At 46.1% G+C, this 14235-nt stretch overlaps 2 protein-coding genes and 1 pseudogene across 3 annotated transcripts in view; 1 reads left to right on the forward strand and 2 right to left on the reverse strand.

Annotated features, from left to right (window-relative positions):
* LOC309549119 (uncharacterized protein) overlaps positions 1-14235 on the reverse strand; it is a 2919967-nt gene that overhangs the window by 2222602 nt on the left and 683130 nt on the right. The window lies entirely within an intron of this gene.
* Positions 1-14235, forward strand: part of LOC309549117 (uncharacterized protein) — a 4285597-nt gene that overhangs the window by 2111941 nt on the left and 2159421 nt on the right.
* Positions 1684-11108, reverse strand: LOC309548672 (annotated as a pseudogene). The gene is made up of 6 exons: positions 11079-11108; positions 9745-10953; positions 2404-2531; positions 2194-2317; positions 1980-2077; positions 1684-1890 (listed from the first exon to the last, which is right to left on the reverse strand). The product of its transcript is annotated as an uncharacterized misc_RNA (transcript).

Here is a 14235-nt window from a genome sequence, read left to right on the forward strand (position 1 = left end):
TCCCCCTCTATCACTCATTGCCATCTTCCCAACACAAGAAGTCCTGCACTTCCTTATTTAGTCCATGATTTAGTCATGAATAACAGCGGAGCTGAGCCCCACCAGAGGTCAGAGAGTGAGGATGGGGGAGAACAACCACGATGGAGATTGGACTGATCCTGAAGACCATATATATCTTTGGGGAAGTCCAATCAGGATGCAACGCATCAGATGGGAGTGGTTTGAGGACATCATCACGTTAGGCGGAGTGCCCTCAAGTTACACTGAGACTGATGCTTGGGGAATCTGCAGTGATTGTGTGTATTCAATGCTGGATTGCTTTTTTAACCTTGTGAGTGCTTTTCTTATCCATGTAATAAATATAACAGTGAGCACTATGGAGTCTCTTTATCTCTAGTAGCAGGAGCTGACTACCTAAAGAGGAGGCTCCGCCTACATGTACCTGAAGGTGTGTGATTTCATGCTGGGTGTGTCTTCTTGGTATGGAGCAATGGACAAGTGACCCCTCCCCCTCCCATGTCAGCTTATTCTCAGTGACACGAGAAGGGTGGATTTGTGGCTCATTCATGTTTACTGTGGATTGTAAAACTGTTTGCGACTGTTCACCAGTGTGCGTGTCTTTTCATGTCTTTTCTTCAAGTTTTTGTGTGTAACAGTGTGTGCATTGTATAGATAGAATATACACGGCTCAAAAAAAAAAAGAAAGGAACTCAGTGACTTGGGTGTGAGACTATACAGACATATCCCTCCACCCAACACAGCCAGCAAATAACAGAGCAAGTAACCCCGGGAGGATTGTTCTGTCAGAGATCTTGCTAGACCTGGGCATGGGGCAGAAGACCCAAGGTTCATAGCCCAGGGGTCTAGGCTGAGCAACGTCTATGGTGAACATCAACATTTTACTGCCAGCTGAACCCCAGAATCTCCATAAATCCAGTCTAGAGACATAAATTGTGTCTGCAGCACAGAGAAGGAAGATTATCCGAGAGAAATACAGGATGGGAAACACAGCACAGGAAAGTGACCAGGGGATTACAGGCTAATATCACCCAGCCCCCCCCCCTACTCTGGACCAATCAGTGAGCAGTATGGGTGGAGGAATGTATTTAGTGTTAATGGCCCACCTGTGCTGATCTCTGTAGGAGTGTCCTCCTCTATAAATGTCCCCGTTATTCCATCCTCCTCCCTAGACTGCTGATTATCCCTCACATACCTCTCTTCTTCTTCTGCTTTAACCTCAAATTCTATATCGATTGGATCTCCACTCTAAATCAAGAAAATGAAAGAATATCATCTGTAAAATATAACATTTATTATTGTGACATCACATAAAAATACACACATTGTCTCCATGAGTCTGTGTTTTATAATCTCTGTCTCACCAACCTTGTAACAGTGGGGGATGGTGTGACTTTCCTGTGTGGAATCCCGGGAATACAGAGGACGGGGACATCTCTCTGGTGGGTTCCTGGTATTAGGTGGCTCCATCATATCCTTGTGTTCTTCTGAAAACTCCTCCATCACTCCATACTCCTCATCCTCCTCTTTATACTCTTCTTTAACATCAATATTATCCTCCCCGAGGTTTCCACTCTGAATATATAATAAAACATTTATTGTAACAAACATGCTGTGTATAAATCAGAATTACCAATCATTGACAATCATCTACCTGATGATGGTGTGACCTTCCTGTGTGGAATCCCGGGAATACAGAGGACGGGGACATCTCTCTGGTGGGTTTCTGTAGCTGGATGACTCCTCCATGGTGTCCTGTTACAGATCTTTGTGTATTTTTAGAAACTCTGACTCCTCCATCACCCCATCCTCATCATCCTCCTCTTTTATCTCTTCTTTAACCTCAACTTTAGAATCTCTCAGGTTTCCACTCTGAATATATAATAAAAATGAAATCAATGGTAACAATGCAGATAATGTACAGATCCTAATGATACGATCAGTGATTGTTCCTCATCTACCTGATGATGGTGAGGGATGGTGTGACCTTCCTGTGTGGAATCCCGGGAATACAGAGGACGGGGACATCTCTCTGGTGGGTTCCCATTACTGGATCCATCTGTAGGAAACACACACACTGACTGAATACATTGTTTCTATGTGTTTATCAGATGATGGGGGATCTAGGTGGACCCTCCGTGCTGCTCTCTCCTTTACAATAAAGTCTCCTCTTACCCGGTGATGTGAGGGGCGGCTGATTCTCCATCATGACGTCCTTGTAGAGATCCTTGTGTCCTTCTAAATACTCCCACTCCTCCATGGAGAAATAGACAGTGACATCCTGACACCTTATAGGAACCTGACACACACAATGATACAGTCACCATCCAGACACATCCCTTGTCTGTTACTGGATAATGTCCCAGAATTCCCAGCACCGCTCACCTCTCCTCCATGATTTCTCTGGTGACTTCTAGAATCTTCTTTGTATTTCTCTATTCTATCAGGGAGGGAGGTGGAGGCAATGTGATGGTCATATGATCTCCAGACTTCACAGGAGGAAAACTCTAGGTCTGAACACAAATAGTAAAATCAAATGAAATTCCCAGAATCCTCCTCACCTCACCATTCAGGTTTCCATTTGATTAAAGCCCCACCTCAGACTGAGGTATAATTTACCCACACAGTAACCCCACACTAAGCAGAGTAAAAACTTGTTGCAGGCATTCTGACATCATTACATACAACGCAGGACTAACAGTCCCACTTTATGTGAGGATGCCAAGGGTCCGCCCACATCCTAAGAGCATGAGAAAAAAAAGCCAGATGGATGGACATTGGGGGGGGGAGGAGCTGTGAGGTCAGTGTGATGTCATAGGACACATAGACTCTGAATGGAGGGACATTTGGATGGGGAGATTGGAGGGGCTCTCTATTTGAGGCTCCCATGCAAACCAAATCATTGTTCCTGGGTGCCTCCCACTTTTCCTAAAATGAAGAGTAAACTTTGACCTTTACCATACAGAAATCTGTCAGGATTCTGTGAAAGTAATCTCTCATGTGAGCAGGTGACGTGTGGAGGAACGGAGTGTAAATAGCAGACAATTTTCTCCAGAGCTCCTAATGGTGGGGATGGATTTTGCTGCATGCTGGTGCCAAGTTCCCATCCCCCCAGGGTCACTGCAGGTGTGGAGAAAAGCTGTGTAAGAGGATATGGAGGAGAGATGAGGAGGAGATCCAGGAATCAGGATAAAGGTCAGGACAAGCAACAGACGAGCGCATCCAAGAGATGAAGCCGGGGTCACTACACAGAAAATCAATCCAAGGAAACAACAGGCAGGACGAGGCATAGCAAGAAGGAGCTCAGAGACAAATGAGAATATTGCTCAGCCAATGGGAGATTATCTCAGCATGACTTACATAATGAAGGAGATGTGGGGGAGGGGAGGTGACCATAGATACATCGAAATTCAGCTGGTTCAGCAGGGATCAGTCACATTTCCATCCATGTGTGGTCAGCTTTGGAAGCAAGATATATTAATCATCAACTGATCCCCTTGAAGGGGTTAATCTACCTATTACGTCCTCTGCCACCAGATCCTGCAGTGTCTCCCTCTACGTTCTATGGAACGTCCTCTTTACCTAACATCACTTCCTGTCTGTATTCCATAGAGACTTCCTGTCTGGGTAGAAGTGAGATCACCACCTTGTGGAGCTCAGAGGAACTGCAGCCCTGAGAACCGTCTGGTAGTGTGAACACGGCCTTGTGCTGTGTGTGTATGTACTGTATATCCTTCCCCTTTCTCTCCTCCCTCAGTGTGTATGAAGAGGCGGAGCTCCAGCTGGAACAGCGGTCGGAGGAGGAAGCCGAATCTAGGAGGGAGACTGACAGAAAGCACAGCAGACTTGCAGGAGTGAGCGAGGAGGATCCAGTTCCTTTGCCATCGGAGGTGAGGAGAGTGCGAAGCATGTTTGTGAATCTGGTAGCTGAAAAGCTGGGAGTCATATTGCTCTGGTGAGTGGGGAAGCCCTACTAAGGGGGCGCCCTCACCATCACGTGTGTAAGAGGTGGAAGAAGGCGTGGCTACACTACAGCTGGCACAGTTTGGAGCACGAAGAACTTTCACACCTTATCAACTTTTCATACATTTGTGGACTTTTATGGAGCAACAGAACTTTGTTGAAGTAGATGCAAAGTGGAAGCAGTGGACTTGCAGAGAACACTATATTGAGCAACAAATATTGTATGATTACATGAATTTGCACAAGTTATTACTCTATAGAAAATATTATAAGATAATGAAGTAGGTGTAAAGTGGAAGCAGTGGATCTGCAGGGAACAGCATCTTGAGCACAAAGCACTTTATGTTGTATATGAATTTGCACATGGTTCAGTTTACTTCATTTATTGATAAACACCATAAGATGAATGAAGTAGGTGTAAATCTAGACCTAGGGAACACAAGGGAGGTGCAGTGTGGAATCCTCCTATCCTCACAGAGCACCTTCCAGGTTCTCCACTCTCCTCCCTCTCATCATTTGAAGCTCACTGTATACGTCTATTTTCTCCGATCTCCTCTAGAATTGCTGTGATCTATCGGCCCGCTGGACCGGTATTAACTTTCCTTGATGACTTCTCTGCCTGGCTGCCCTACTTTCTCTCTTCTGAAATCCCCACAATCATTCTCAGAGACTTCACCCTGTTACTACGAACACTTCTGCTACTTCCAAACTTCTCAGTCTATCCTCCTCATTTGGCCTGAAGAAATGGATACACAATGGATAGAGGCTTCTACTCACTCTGGTGACATCACCCTCAGCCTTGTATTCTCCCACTGATGCACTCCATGCATCCTCTCCAACAATCCTCTCCCTCCCTAAACACCACTAGGGATGGGCGAGTGGTTTGGGCCGAGGAGAACTTCTCCAATCACCTGAATTTTCTGTGTGCTCTGTGTTTTTTTTTTTTTTTTTTTTTTTTTAGTATTTAAATCCTGCCAAGCGCACAGTCAATAGGTTGTTAGGACACGGCACAATCCTGATCTCGGTAAAGAGTCAATGACATGACTCTTTGCCCATGTGATCGGCTGTGTCCAATCACAGCCAGTCACATGTAAATGAGGAAGTGCCGTTATTCGTCTCTCCTCGCCTCACACTGTCAGTGTGTGAGGCGAGGAGAGCCGATCAGCGGCTCCTCCTCACAGGGGAGACAGATACATGTAATCAGGGCACTGATCATCAGTGCCCTGATTACACAAAATGTAAATAAAGTGCCAGTTACTGCCCAGCATCAGTGCCCATAGTGCTGACAGTGCCTGCTCATCTAGGCTCATCTAAGCACTGATGGGCACTGACTGGCAGCACTATGGGCACTGATTGTGGGCACTGATGGTGCTGCCCATCAGTGTCCATCAGTGCCACCCTTCAGTGTCCATCAGTACCGCCCGTCAGTGCTGCCTCTCAGTGGCCATCAGTGCCACCTATCAGTGCTCATCAGTGCAACATATTAGTACCTCATCAGTGCCCATTAGTGCAGCCTATCAGTGCTGCCTCATCAGCGCACATCAGTGAAGAAGAAAATTTTATTTATTTTCAAAATTTACAGAAAATAAGAAAAACTTTTTTTTTCTGTCTTTTTTTTTGTAAGAAATAAAAAACCCAGAGGTGATTAAATACCACCAAAAGAAAGCTCCATTTGTGTAAAAAAAAAATGATAGAAAGTACCCAGGTGAGGTGTACTCAGTATCTCTGCCTGGGACAGCGGGAAGCATCAGCTTATTCAGCTACTGCTCTCTCCGCTGTCGACACTCGCTCAAGGCACTCTAAAGTTCTGGGGTGGCAATTCCGCAAGCCCAGAATGTGATCAATGGTTTGCCGACCCTGGACATGCGCTTCCGTGGTTTAATGTTCTAGGCTACATCAGAGGGCTCTGTGGGCCACATCAATGAGCTCCGTGGGCCAAATCAGAGGGCTCCACGGGCCATATTAGAGGGCCCCGTGGGCCACATCATAGGGCTCCATGGGCCACATCAATGAGCTTTCTAGGCTAAATCAGAGGGCTCCGTGGGCCACATCAGAGGGCTCCATGGGCCACATCAGAGGGCTCCGTGGGCCACATCAGAGGGCTCCGTGGGCCACATCAGAGGGCTCCGTGGGCCACATCAGAGGGCTCCGTGGACTACATCAGAGGGCTCCATGGGCAACATCAGAGGGCTCCGTGGGCCACATCAGAAGACTCCGTAGGCAGCATTAGAGAGCTCCACGGGCCACAGATTGAGCACCCCTGGAATTTACAAACTATTGGATATATATCTGAAAAGTGATCAATCCTGATGTACTAATGGCCAATTTCCTTTCTTGAGGCCCGAAAATGGCAAGGCAGTACAAATACCCCCCAAATTACCTTTTTTGGAAAGTAGACAGTCCAGTGCAAGGCTGGGATAAGAGGTGAAGAGAAGGGGAGGCTGCCCCGGGCACTGTGGCATCATGTGAGGTAGGGAGGCACTGCAAGGAGATTGATGGAGGGGATTTAAGGGGAGAGGGGGAGTTTGAGGGTGGCAGGAAGTAAGAGTTGCTCTAGGAAAATACATTTGGGGGGGGGGGTATGCTAGGAGTGGTGATTGAGGTGGATTTGTGTTGGGGGGGATGAGGCAAAAGGCTTTGTGATGGGGTGATGTGGGGGGTTTGTGCTAGGAGATATGCATACTACAGGAGATGGTCAGAGACTGCAGACACGATGCAGGAGATGGTCAGAGACTGCAGACATAGTACAGAAGACAGTCAGAGACTGCAGACATAGTACAGAAGACAGTCAGAGACTGCAGACATGATACAGGAGATGGTCAGAGAGTGCAGACATGGTACAGGAGAAGATCGGAGACTGCAGACATGATACAGGAGATGGTCAGAGAGTGCAGACATAGTACAGGAGATGGTCAGAGACTGCAGACATGATACAGGAGATGATCAGAGACTGCAGACATGATACAGGAGACGGTCAGAGACTGCAGACATGATACAGGAGACGGTCAGAGACTGCAGACATGATACAGGAGATGGTCAGAGACTGCAGACATACAGTAGTACAGGAGACGCAAAAGGAAGGAAAAATGGTCATGGGACTTTAGATGAGGTAGGTTGCTTGCTTAAATGACCAGATAAAGTGAAGTCTCAAAAATGTTTATTCATTACATGAGTGATAATATATATATAACAAATACGACATCACATAATCCAGATAGAATTACAGATATAGAATGTAGAGGACTGGCATCAAAAAAGGGTATCTTGCCATGTATTTACACAATTCATATTATAATAATATACAATAATAAACGTGTATATATATCTCATGAATAATACATGGTTAGTATCCAGATACATATGTCTTCACATCTATATCTCTACGCGTTTCGTGGAACTTTCATCCACTCATCAGGAGCTTGATAAAAAAAATATAGGCTAATTTTAGAATACAAAAATCTTAAAAAATAAAAAGAATACACCAAATTGCTCCCTTAGAAATATTGTATACATAAGATCCTACTACTTACATGTAACAAACCAAAGCAGGCCCTGTGACCATAAGGGAATGAGAGCACAGTGAGGGGAGGAGTCTAACCTGGGGCTGAGGCGGGTATAAGCCAATCGGTCCTAAAAAAAGGAGGGGAGGGGACCCAGCAGATGCAGACCCGGACACCTATAATTCCAACAAGTGTAAAAGCACATGGTGACCAATTATTCTAAGAAACAGGAGAGTATAAAAATAAATAGGGGGTATATGCATATATATATATATATATATATATATATATATATATATATATATATATATATAAAAGGAAAAAATATAAAGACTGCAGACATGGTACAGGAGATGGTCAGAGACTGAAGACATGGTACAGGAGACGGTCAGAGACTGCAGACATGGTACAGGAGATGGTCAGAGACTGCAGACATAGTACAGGAGATGGTCAGAGACTGCAGACATAGTACAGGAGATGGTCAGAGACTGCAGACATAGTACAGGAGATGGTCAGAGACTGCAGACATGATACAGGAGATGGTCAGAGACTGCAGACATGATACAGGAGACGGTCAGAGACTGCAGACATGATACAGGAGACGGTCAGAGACTGCAGACATGATACAGGAGACGGTCAGAGACTGCAGACATGATACAGTAGACGGTCAGAGACTGCAGACATGATACAGGAGATGGTCAGAGACTGCAGACATGATAGAGGAGACAGTCAGAGACTGCAGACATAGTACAGGAGACGGTCAGAGACTGCAGACATGATACAGGAGATGGCCAGAGACTGCAGACATGGTACAGGAGATGGTCAGAGACAGCAGACATAGTACAGGAGATGGTCAGACACTGCAGACATAGTACAGGAGATGGTCAGAGATTGCAGACATGGTACAAAGAGACGGTCAGGGATTGTAGACATGATACAGGAGATGGTCAGAGACTGCAGTCATGGTACAGGAGACGGTCAGAGATTGCAGACATGGTACAGGAGACGACCAGCTCATTGGGGAGTCTTTTGGCAGCAACTTAGGCCCCAATGTGATAGGCACACGCAGTACACAGACTGGAGGTACAGCAGAGATGGGGGATGGGCCACTTCTATGCACTCACCCCTCACTTACATTAAACATGGCAGGCTGGTCTCTTACCCCTCCCCTCGCAGCTCATTTCCTGAAGCAGACTGTGTCTCATGCCAGGGATGTGATGATGATGATGATGTTAGCGCCGAATGGCACTACACCCGCCCATGGGGGAGGTGACAGAGATACAAATCCCGAGGAAGGGCGGAGAGCGTGGGGAGGTGGGGGGGGGGGCTTCACGTTGATGTTCTGCATCGCCCACTTCCTGAAGCAACACCATCCAATGAGAGGGGAACAGCGCCGGATGCAGCCAGGCCAACGGTGCATGTTAATCCAGCAATGATACTTCTGTGGGGGGAGGAGCCAGGATGACGTCACGCACAACCACGATTATTCTGGGTTCCGCATCGTAACCGAATCGGAAAAGGCTGCATGGCGATGCGCCGATCATTTTCAACACCCCCAGTGACAACGTGAGTACATTGATCAGATTGTACATTCAGTCCATAGGGGCCTATGAAGAGAATCTTCAGCTCCATCTAGTGGCCATAATCCAGTATTTGTCCCAAAATACCTCAATTAAAAAAAAGCGAAATTACACATTATGGCCACTAGATGGAGCTGACGATTATAGGAAATCACACATTTTTTTTAAAAACAGACCTCTAAATGTTTGTGAAATCTTCCCGCTCAAAATGTACTCAGCCAATGAAAGGTAAGGACTCCATTTTTATTTTTCTCCTGCTATCAATGGCCAACACGGGACAACACTTCATCCATGTCTTTGGTGATCTCTGATCTCCTTATGAAGTGTTTCTTACATGATGACGATCAGCCATGGAGTATATCTGAGGTGTATATCAGGGTGTGCTTCTTCCCCACATGTCCAGCAATATTCATATAGAAGACATTTCCCGCACTCAAGGCACTAATACACCTTGAGGGTTGTGTGGGATCCCTGATGTACAGGAAGACAGGACTTCAGTGAGGAACATTTCCCTCACTCAGGACAGGAAAGTGGCTTCTCCCCCGTGTAAGATCTCTAATGTCTGTCACGATTGGCCTTCAGTGTAAAAAAATACCTGCAAACAGCACAGGGATACGGCTTCTCCCCTGTGTGAGATCTCTGATGTCTGCAAAGATTGGACTTCTGTGAAAAACATTTCCCACACTCAGGACAGGAAAATCGCCTCTCCTTATGACACTTCAGATGTGTGAAAAGATCTGACTCTTTCACAAAACATTTTCCACACTCAGAACAGAGATTAGGCTTTTCATGTGAGTCTTTTGATGTGCAGCAAGATGTGAACTCTGTGAAAAGCATTTCCCACACTTAGGACAGGAATACGGCTTCTCCCCTGTGTGAGATCTTTGATGTGTAACAAGAACTGATTTCTCTGCAAAACATTTTCCACACTCAGCACAGGAATATGGCTTCTCTCCCGTGTGCAATTTCCGATGTTTGGTAAGATTTGACTTCTGTACAAAAATTTTCCCGCACTCAGGACAGAAATACGGCTTCTCCCCTGTGTGCACTTTCTGATGTGTTGAAACATGGGACTTCTGTGAAAAACATTTTCCGCACTCAGGACAGGAATACGGCTTCTCGCCAGTGTGAGAACTCTGATGCTTGGAAAGACATGACTTCTCTGAAAAACATTTCCCGCACTCAGGACAGGAATACGGCTTCTCACCAGTATGCAATCTCTGATGCGTGGAAAGATTTGACTTCTCTGAAAAACATTTCCCGCACTCAGGACAAGAATACGGCTTCTCACCAGTGTGCGATTTCTGATGTCTGGAAAGACATGATTTCTCTAAAAAACATTTCCCACAATCCGGACAGGAATACGGCTTCTCACCAGTGTGAGATCTCCGATGTGTGGAAAGAGCGGACTTCCGTGAAAAACATTTCCCGCACTCAGGACAGGAATACGGCTTCTCACCAGTGTGCAATCTCTGATGCTTAAAAAGAGTGGACCTCTCTGAAAAACATTTCCCGCACTCAGGACAGGAATACGGCTTCTCACCAGTGTGAGATCTCCGATGTTTGTAAAGATCGGACTTCGCTGAAAAACATTTCCCGCACTCAGGACAGGAATACGGCTTCTCACCAGTGTGAGATCTCTGATGCGTGGAAAGATATGACTTCTGTGAAAAACATTTCCCGCACTCAGGACAGGAATACGGCTTCTCACCAGTGTGAGATCTCTGGTGTTTGTAAAGATCGGACTTCTGTGAAAAACATTTCCCGCACTCAGGACAGGAATACGGCTTCTCACCAGTGTGAGATCTCTGATGCGTGGAAAGATATGACTTCTGTGAAAAACATTTCCTGCACTCAGGACAGGAATACGACTTCTCACCCGTGTGCAATCTCTGATGGGTGGAAAGAGAAGACTTCTGTGAAAAACATTTTCCGCACTCAGGACAGGAATACGGCTTCCCACCAGTGTGCGATCTCTGATGTCTGGAAAGATTGGACTTCTGTGAAAAACATTTGCCACACTCAGGACAGGAATACGGATTTCCATCTGTGTGACACCTTTTATGCACACGAAGATTTGATTTAACACGGAAACATTTCCCGCACTCAGTACACAGAAATCTTGTTGGAAGGATAGCACAGTCCCTCACAGCCTGAGGTTCCTCAGGATAAGAGGAATACGATGGTCCGGCACCGTCCCTCACAGTCTGAGGTTCCTCAGGATAAGAGGAATACGATGGTCCGGCACTGTCCCTCACAGTCTGAGGTTCCTCAGAATAAGAGGAATACGAAGGTCCATCTACACTGTGTGGTGTCGGATGGACATTTGAGGTAGCCGGGTTTTCTCCTGGATTATACTGTGTGATGGCCTCATCTTCTACTTTACAGTCTGGAGACAAAGTGAGACAATCCTCTGAGGTTTTCCTCATCTCCCGTCCATGTACTAAAATAGAAATAAAAAGATTATTACTAGACATCAGCAGATTGGTTCCCCTAAACCAGGACTCCGCCCATATCAGGCAGCTTTGTCTCTGAGGATCTTACAATTCCCCCCCCAAGGTATCTAGTAAATGGGTCCTCTGATCTCCTACCAGTTCATTTCTTTATTCATGTACCTTAGTCAGAGAGTGAGGAAACAACGAGAACTGTCTTTAATAGGAGTGACAGTGATGAGGGGATTATAGGAACGAGTGTCCCCTCCTCCTTTATCACTCATTGCCATCTTCCCAACACAAGAAGTCCTACACTTCCTTATTTAGTCCATGATTTAGTCATGAATAACAGCGGGGCTGAGCCCCACCAGAGGTCAGAGAGTGAGGATGGGGGGAGAACAACCAAGATGAAGACTGGACTGATCCTGAAGACCACCATCATTGGGTTACTGACTCCTCCCTCATTATCACTTTCTGTTTAAGGTTCTAAAGTTGGAGGATGTTATCACATTATTATCACCATGTAAAAGTCTGTCCTTCAATCAAATCATCAGATATAAAATGTCCAGCTGGTAGGAAATGGGTGGAACAAAAGAGAAGCCATATTTTGTGTATATATAGCAGTGGGTAGAGGGGAGAGAGCAGAAGTCAGGAGTATGTAATGTACAACATAGAGTATATAGTGCAGGGGTCAGGAGTATGTCATGTACAACATAGAGTATATAGTGCAGGGATCAGGACTCATAATATTGGTGTTCAGTAATCAGTGGTGGCTTACATGTATTTATTTAGTGTTAATGACCCACCTGTGCTGATCTCTGTAGGAGTGTCCTCCTCTATAAATGTCCCCGTTATTCGATCCTCCTCCATAGACTGCTGATCATCCCTCACATACGTCTCTTCTTCTTCTGCTTTAACCTCAAATTCTATATCGATTGGATCGCCACTCTAAATCAAGAAAATTATTATAATCAATAAATATCATCTTCTGTAAAATAATAGAATTTTGGTCTTACTATAAAATCTTTTTCTCTGATGTTCATTGACGGACACAGCTCCAGAATCTTCTAAACCATTGGGACGTCAGCATTGTTAAAAATGAGGGGTGGGAAAAAACAACAGAAATAAATTCCCAAAAGGCTAAACCTAGCCAACCAGATATGGAGCTCAAACAGGAGTACCTGGAGCTCACCTGAAAACAATACACCCTCAAAGAGGACAAGGTCCTCTCAAACAGCGGCCTGCAAATCCCTGCAGCCAAAAGCAGCATCCGCAGATGCCAGTACATCCACTTTGTAAAATTTTGTAAAAGTGTGCACAGACGACCAGTGGCCGGCTTGCAAACCTGTATCACTGACGCCTCATAGCAGAAGGCCCAGAAGGCACTAAGCGCCCACGTAGAATGCGCCTTAACAGGGAACAGAGGAACCTGACTCTTGATGGACTGGGCCTGCACCACCGTCTGTCTTGTCCATCTGGAAATGGTCGTGCCAGACTCAACCAACCCCTTGCAAGGTCCATCCGTAAGGACAAATAGTAAGGCTGATCTCCAAAATGACTCGGTTGCCGCAAGGTACACCATGAGCGCCCGACCCACATCCAGAGAGTGCAAGGTAATCCCCCTAGGATGTTTAGACTTAGGAAACAGGGAAGGCAACACAATGTCTTCATTCAGATGGAAACCAGAAACAACCTTAGGAAGTGAAGACTGACAAGGGCGAAGCACCACTATCTCTGTGAGCCACCAGGTAAGGTGAACAACAAGACAACACCACCAGCTCCTACACCCTGCATGCAGAAGTAATAGCCACCAGGAAGGCTACCTTCTGTGACAATATAATCAGAGGAAGCTTGCTAATATTTTTGAAAGGCGGTTACTGGAGAACCGACAGCACCAAACTGAGATCCCATGGAGACAACGGAGACCGAACTGGGGGAGCCAAGTGGTTAACCCCCTGAACAAAGGTGCAAACCAAAGAATGCATAGCCAAAGAATGGTAAAAGAAGACCGCCAAGGCCAAAAACCTGGCCCTGGATGGTACCCAGGGCCAGGTGCTACTTAACACCTCGTTTGAGGAATGCCAAAATCCGAGCCACCAAAAGGGAACGGGGATGACCCCCAAGAGACTCATACCACACAATGTACATCTTCCAGGTACGATGGTAAATCTTCCTAGAGGTAGATTTTCTAGCCTTTAACAGCATGGGAATCACCAATTTAGACAACCCCCGATCCTTCAGCACCTGGTTTTCAAAAGCCAAGCCGTTAAAGCCAGCGACTGTAAAGCAGGATGGAAGATTGGCTCATGGGCCAATAGATCTTCTCTGAGAGGAAGTCTCCAAGAGGCATCGGTGACCGGCCTTACCAGATCAACGAACCAAGACAGACAAGCCAGTCTGGAGCCACTAGGATGACTTCTGCCTCGATTCTTCACAAAAGACTGGGTAGAAGTATTAGCGGGGGAAAGGCATATATCATATGATACTGGCCCCAATGAACCACCAGTAATCTGTGGCGTCGGCCAGAGGATCCCGAAACCTTGCCTCAATTCTATGTACCTTCCTGTTGAGACTAGAGGCCAATAGGTCCAACACGGGAGTTCCCCACCAGAGACACAGCTGAACCTTAGAATGCCAGCTACCTACCGAGCTGCCAGGACACTTTTTGTGCCCCCTTGGTGATTGACATACGCCACAGCCCTGGCATTGCCCCATGGAATCCTTACCAGGAACCCCTAAAGG

The sequence above is a fragment of the Pelophylax lessonae genome (assembly GCF_965119305.1).
Source record: "Pelophylax lessonae genome assembly, chromosome: 3".
NCBI lineage: Eukaryota > Metazoa > Chordata > Amphibia > Anura > Ranidae > Pelophylax > Pelophylax lessonae.